The 7334-nt window shown below is 56.8% G+C and overlaps 1 protein-coding gene across 1 annotated transcript in view; it reads right to left on the reverse strand.

The window, feature by feature from the left end:
• RAP1GAP2 (RAP1 GTPase activating protein 2) overlaps positions 1-5036 on the reverse strand; it is a 206915-nt gene extending 201879 nt beyond the window's left edge. The window contains exon 1 of the mRNA XM_030295234.1: positions 5021-5036. The gene's annotated coding sequence lies outside the window, so the exon portion shown is untranslated. The remainder of the gene's footprint in view (positions 1-5020) is intronic.
• Positions 5037-7334: the final 2298 nt, after the last annotated feature.

The following is a 7334-nucleotide window of genomic DNA, read 5'->3' on the forward strand; positions in this document are numbered from 1 at the left end:
ACTTACTAGCTGTGTGATCTTGTGGAAGTGACCCAGCCTCTCTGAGCCTCCACTTCCTCATAAAATGGGGATGCTTCCAGAACCCACCTCACAGAATTGCTCTGAGGAGCCCATGAGCTAATACATGCACAGTGTGCAGTCCAGGGCCTGGCACAGGAGGAACTCCATATATACAAGCGACTGTGGTGACAGGAATTACTTGAGGCCAAGGTCCCCAAGCGGAATGCCCAGAGCCCCCAGAGACCACTCTTCTCCCTGTTGGAAACTGCTAGCCACAGCTACCGGGGAAGAGAGCATGGACAGTGGGGGTTGGGGGCCCCTCCCATGGCTGCACTGATACCCAGGCCTCTGAGGGGGTAGTCAAGTGTAAGGGGTGCACACATACTTCCCTGAAGCACACTGACACATACAGCCAAGCTTCTGCCCACCCCCTGTGGCCATTCCTGACTCATATCCTCAAACTAGGGCTTACCCACCTGCCACCCTGAGCTCAGAGTTCAAAGGATGGGGCCCTGGTTATCTCTCCCCAGGCCCTGCCCCAAAGGCAGTGGGCACCCACACAGCCAGTGGGGGAGAGGCAACTTCCTCAAAACAGAGGGAGGGAGGGACAGGGACAGGAAGCTTGGAGAGAAGGCAGAACTGGGGAGGGCAGAAGACTCAGGGGCCCCAGGTAGGGCCAGGAAATCCCAGTGGGGTCAAGTATCACCTGCCATCAGACAGACACACCCTTTAGGACTCTGGAAAGCACCTAGCGGGTGGCCAACACACATCCCCAGAGGAAAGAACACCAGCAAACAGCACACAACAATGCACACAGGACATACTCAGAGGACCCACACCCTCCACAGATGTGCACCCTCCACAGATGTGCACACATGTACAGGCACATCTCACTGTGCCTGGTGGCCTGTCACTCCCCTCCTGCTCTTGCTCACTACCAGTCATCTAGTCAGCAGGGTCCCCCAGGTGCCCATGCCTGCTGCCATCTGCTGGCCCAGACCTTTCAGGGCCCAGTCGGCACACCCAGCATAATCCAGAAGGAGGCTGCCAGCCCTGGATCTGACCTAGGGAAGGGGGTGGGAAACCACCTGGCCCTCAGAGCAAGCTGCAAGTCAAGACCTTATCATGGGCAGGGCCAGGGACTCAGCACAGCCTGGTTTCAGGCCAGGTCCCCCAAAAGCACAAGCCTTGCCTTGGTGTCCCATCTGCCTTGGGAGCCCCCATGGCTGCTTTACATCTTGAGCAGGTTGAAAGGAGCCCTGAAGGGTTGTGGCAGGCAGAGCAAAAGAAAAAAAATAAAAATAAAAACTAAGTGCAGCACGGCAGGCTAAGATCAGACATGAAGCAGAACTTCCCACTGGAGAAGCACCAAAGCACTGAAACAGAGGTGTGGACCAGAAGAGTGTCATCTGACTCCATTTAGAATTCCTCTTTAAAAAGGGAGGAGATGGATAGACATCACTGTTTGTTTTTTTACTAAAATTATTAAAAACAAAAAGAGTCCCAAATTGCAGAGGTCAGAGGAATCTTGAAATGGCTGTAAATGAAGACAGTGGCTGCTGAACAGCACCAGCCTAGGCTGGTGTGACCTTGCCTACAGGCCACAGACGGGCACAGTGACCTTTTATTGCCAGCCTGAGCTGGCTGTGCATGAGCAGGAGGCGGCTAGACAACTTCCCCACGGTGTGACCTCTCCTGAGGGGGTAGCACATTGCTTGGAGATGGCAGAGGGTAGGGAGGCCAGGGCCACCATGGTACAGGCCTCGGCAGAGGCACATCCTCGACAGGACCAAGTGTTTGCAGTCAGCATCTCCCCTCCAAAGCAGGTGGTGGCCTGGGAGGGGCTGGTAGCCACTCCGGAGAAAGGGAGAACGAGGATCCCGAGTCTCGATGCTGTACTCTGATATACGAAGCCGGCCGGGCCTACGCCCTTGGACCCCCACCTCATCCTCAAACACGGTCGTCCCCTTCTCTCACGCCACCCCATCACTCTCCCAGGGGCCCAGCCTGCCCCTGCCACCCCAGCCACCCAGGCTGCCCACCTTGCCCTACCTTGCCCATGGTTCCTCCTCATTCTTGGCCACTCTCCCTTCCCTTCCTGCCCTCCGTTTTCTCTCGCCCTCCTCCACCTCCTGCGCTGAACTCCCTCCCCACCGACAGGGGCCCAGACCAATGCCCACAACCATCTGCCAACTCCAAATGCCAGCACCCGCCCTTCCGCCACTACTCTTTCAAGCACCGCTCCCCTCGCCCCCCCCCCCCCCCCCCTCACTGCCAGAGACAAGCAAGAGCAGCCCGCCCAGGGGCAAGGCACTGCTGGCTCGAATTCACAGAACGTGAAACACAACGTTTCAGGGGATGTGGAAGACTGGGCCACAGCTCCAGGAGGAACTGACCAGCTCAAATGTCTGGCCCTGGAGCCTCAGGTCCTACGGCCAAAGGTGAGGGGGGCTGTCATTAGAAGTCACTGAATCCTGCCTCCTCCTCCACTTGAGTGAATGAATATCCGAGCCACCCACAATGTGCTGTCTTCCCGATTATACAGAAATACAATGTTTAAGGGCCCATCGCCATGTTCAAAATTTTCATAAATGTCTCATTTAACATTTACAACCCCTGATACGGAAACCGAAGCTCTGAGAAGTTAGGTAATTTGCGCAAGGTCAGGCGGTGCGCTGGACGTATGCCACTTCAGCCCTCTCTGCCCCACTTCTTACTCCAGCCACGTCAGCAACGACCAGCTCCCCGCAGACTTTGAGCAGCGGCATTGGGTCCACCCGGCAAAACTTCACCTAGGGCGGCGTGGGGCCTTCTTTGAGGTGCAGTGTGGGGCGCCCACAAGAACCCACTGGGGCCTCACGCGTGGGCAGCCTGCAAGCAGGTGGGAGTTAATGTCCACCAAACCACTCTGTCCAGTGGGGAACAGAGCTGACGGATGAACGCTTCCCTATTTCTCTCCCCAGCAGGGCAGTTCTGAAACGCATTCCCTAAGGTTCCTCAGGAGACTGCCCAGGGCAGAGTGGTGTTAATAAAAATAATGTATCCTTGTCTTTTTTTTTTTTTTTTTTTTTTTTTTAAAGTAAGCACCATGCCCAACGTGGGTCTTGAATTCATGACTCCGGGATCAAGAGTTTCATGCTCCACTGAATCAGCCAGCCAGCCATCTTTCGTCTTTTCCCCTTCATGCCCTTTGCCCCACCCTTGTTCCCCAAGACCACTTCTCAAATAAACCACCACATACAAGTCTTTCTCTCAGCCTCTGCTTTGGGGGAACACAGGTGGAGACAGAGAGTGGTGGTGCTGGGACTCAAACCCAGATCTGAGTAACAACAGAGCCTTTATGCTTAACCAGATGCTGCCACCACCAGGGGGCCCATCCACACCAGGGGGCCCTTTTCCTCAAGGCTGAAGTCATTCTGAACCACAGTGGCTCAGCCACACTTGATCCAGACGAGGTATGGGAAACAGGGAGCAGAGGGTATGAGGGCACCTGCAGCAGGTACGTCCTCTCTGAAACTGAAGCCACCTCTACCAAATTGCCTCAACACCCTGGGTTGAGCAGGAATCCCAGCCAGATGTGCCCTGGTCCTACCCACGTTTAGCGTCTGCCTCTACCCAGAAACTTCTGTGGCTCGTCAGCTCCAGTCCCCCATCCCAGCCCCCAAGCAGGTCCCCAAGCTCACCCCCACTGTTCAACATCTTGGAAAGGAGAGGGGACCTGAAGTAGTTTCTTGAAACCTGAGCAGCCAGATCTAGCAGACAGCCACCCTGCCCCACCCCTGGACTCGGAAAACCCCATACACCTCCTGGGAGGTGAGGACAGAGCCTCCCCCAACTTCTACCCAAGTCACAAAGATATGATGGGACTTTCCTGGGGGAAATCACTCTTGGGACCTCACACGCCCTGAGTCACTCCCAGCTTCCCTACCCAACCCACCCCTATCCCCCCACCCGCCCCCACACACAGCTGTTTGAGCTCTCCTTACCCTGCAGCAAAAACGGTGGGGGGGGGGGGAGGGGGTTCTTCCCTCTCCATGGGAAACTGAGGCCTGTTGAGCTTAAGGTACAGCCACAGGATCACAAATCATGAAAAGAACCCAAGAGCCCTGGCGCCCAGCCCAGGACAACCCTATTATTCCCTAAGGAGGCTGCTCTGAAGGGGGCCACTCAACAGAGGCAGATCCCAGGCATTCAGAGCCCAAACCCCACTTGCATGTAAATGCCCTTTGGCTTGTTAAGGGTGTGGAGGGAGCTGCAGGCAACATGAGGAGAAAGAAGGATGTCCCCCCAGCCAGCTCCCAGGTCCAGACACGCAGTATCTGGTGGTGGCAAAGCCAAGTGGACTCTGCACAGTTCTGAGGTCCCCTGAACACACACCTGCCCTGGAACCCCACCCAAGGCTGACTCCCCCCTCACTCACTCACCCAGGGCCTCCAGAAATGAGCAGCAGGCTGGTGGCTGGCCCTGCCCAGGAGGTCCATTAAGGCCTCTCTGCCAGCACCCCGTCATCCTAGCTCCCCTCTCCGCAACAGGCACAGGTTGGAGTGAGGATGGGGTGGGGTTTATGGCCTTTTGGCAAAACAAACAGACAAACAAAACCAGCCTAGTCACAGGTCCTCCTGGGGTTCCGGCTGTTTCCTTCTACCACCACCTGTAAACACCCCACCTCTGACCTCCACCTCGGTCAGCTTCTCTAGCCAGAGACTTTGACAGGGTCTGAGCAACATCTCACTCACGCACACACACACACCCTGATACATGATGTGTGTGCGCAATGCCCCACCCGCATGGATTGCTGAGGACAGTCACCCCATCTCCGAAACACAACCCATTACGCTTAATTACCCTGTGGGATCACAGCACAGAGCTCACACACGTACGGGCTGTCTTTCTCCTTGCGAACACACGCATTTACACTCACAACATACGCCCCGATTCCGCGTTCAGTCACACCCGGGACTCGCGCCCTGATCCAGGCTGTTTATGCATAGAATCACCACCCAGCCCCGGACCCACTGACCTTCTCCGACGCACGGCGCAGAGCTCACTCCTCGACGTGGACCGAATGTCAACAGTCAGCGGCGGCGGCTCACCCCGCCCGTGCGCCCGCAACGGCGGCGTCCTCCCATCGCCATCCGGACCCGGGCCCCCTCCCGGCGGCGGGCTTCCCTCGCAGCCCGCCCAGCCGCGTGCGCCGTCACCGCGGCGCGCACACGCGCACGGCCGGCCGGCGGCCGCGAACGCACAAAGCTGTGCCCTCCGCCCCGCCGCCGCCGCCGCCGCCCGCGCACCTGGCGGGCGCGCCCCCCGCCGCCCGGGCCGCGCGCCCCCGCCACCGCCCCCTCCCACCGCCCTCCCGCCGCCTGCGACGCCGCGGCCCCGCTGCGGGGACGGGGGGCGCGCCGGGGCCCGAGCGCTGAGCCCGCGGCCGGGAAGCTCTCGTCGCCGGCGCTAGGAAACTGCCCCAGGCGGCTCCTCGGGAACAAAGGCGCGAGGCGGGGCACGCGCGCCCGAGGGACCCGGGGGAGAAGAGGGAACAGCCCACCAGCCTGCAGAAGTTTCTGGAGGATGGGGCCGCGGGGCGGTGGCGAAGGGAGGTGTGGAAAGATCCACCATGGGTTCCTGGGCTACGGAGGTGGACACTCTGGGGCTCTCTCCAGTTCTGCGTGGAGTGGATGTAGGGGGGAGGTATGGTGTTACCTGGCCCCCGAAGTAGAAGGCCTCTAGGACAGCCAAACCCCTGAAATGCCCCTGCTTTGTATCCGCAGGCTGGAGCTTTCTTTCATTCACTCCGCAGACATCCTCCCAGCTTCTTGCCAAACCAAGGATGCTCCTGAACTTGAAGGGGTTGGGATGCCTGAGTCTTTTCCTGGGTAACCTCCACACCAGGAAGTGGCTGGAATATGGCTTGTACACCTCACTGATGAGAAGCTCACTCCCTCAGGGGGCAGCCCACGCCGTCCTGAGGCGAATCTAAGGGCTAGAAAGCCATTTCTTCAGTTTTATGGAAATCTGCCTCCCCTCCTGTCTGTTGACCATGGATGGCATCACTCTGCTCTAGCCATAATGGCTTTCTGCTTCTAGAATATACCTAGGGCCTTGTCCTTGCTGTTCCTTCTGCAATACTCTTCCATCCCGTCTCCTGTGTCCCCTTCCCCCCATTCCCCAGCAGTTTCTCCATAGGGCTGCCCCCTTGTGTCCTTCAGGACTCAGCTCAAATGTCCCCTTCTCAAAGAGCACTTCCACCTCTTCCAAAGTCCCTACACACCTACTGGTCACCCTATCTCGATGCCCTGTTTTAGCACCTTCAGTATACTGAGCATCTTAAGAAATTCTCTCTGTGTGTCTATGGTCTGCTTTTCCCTCTAGAACATGTACCCTATGGAGGCAGGATCCTTGTCTGCCTTGGGACGAGGCCCTGTAACACCAGCGCCTGACCGAGAGCAAGGTGGAAAGAAGAAAGGAAGGCAGAGGTGGCCAGCCTAGGGGCTGAGTCCCTTCAGCAGTTTTATCCATCACCCTGAAATGCAACATGCTCGGCCATTCCAGGGTAATATGGGGCACAGTGTTACCAGAGGAGATGCTCAGTCGCTGTCCACCAAACAAATGAACAAATGAAGGAATCTTCTTCCTAGCGTCTGAGACTCAGAACAGCAGGACATTCCCTCCCCTGCCCTGGACTCTACCCTGAGCTCTTGCAGCCCCCAGATGCAAGCATTTTCTTAAAACCTAAATCATGGGGCCATATCCAAGCTTCTAGTCAATTGGAACCATGATTCCCATGTCTCCCTCCCAAGTATAGACAAGATTGGAGGCCAAAACGGATTTCTCCTTCATCCCTATTAAACTGTACCTACTAGCCTTGGACCTAGAATCCAACCTCCAGGGCATTTTGGGTCCCAGTTCTGCCATCTTGCCTGTTGGGATGGTGCCTGGGGTTCGTGCCATCAGCAATGTCACCACCTCTCCACATCCTTCCTCACCAACCCCCTCATAAACACGTGGAGCAGGACTCAGCCAATGGCAACCCACTCATCAAACTCAGAACTACAGTCTTCTACTCCACCACCCAACCTACTTTCTAGTCTAGAAAACTAATCAGAAAAGTGAATAAGCTTCCCCCAGCGGGATGGGTTCCCAGGGAATTCATTTGCTCTTCTTCTTCCAAGAGCCACCAAACCATCTCTCTAATAATTTTTGTAAATGTTTATTTATTTTTGAGAGAGAGACAGACAGACAAACAGACTGCAAGCGGGTGAGGGCAGAGAGAGAGGGAGACACAGAATCCGAAGTAGGTCAGCACAGAGCCCGACACGCAGCTCGAACCCATGGAC

Source organism: Lynx canadensis, chromosome E1 (genome assembly GCF_007474595.2).
Source record: "Lynx canadensis isolate LIC74 chromosome E1, mLynCan4.pri.v2, whole genome shotgun sequence".
Taxonomy (NCBI): Eukaryota; Metazoa; Chordata; class Mammalia; order Carnivora; family Felidae; genus Lynx; species Lynx canadensis.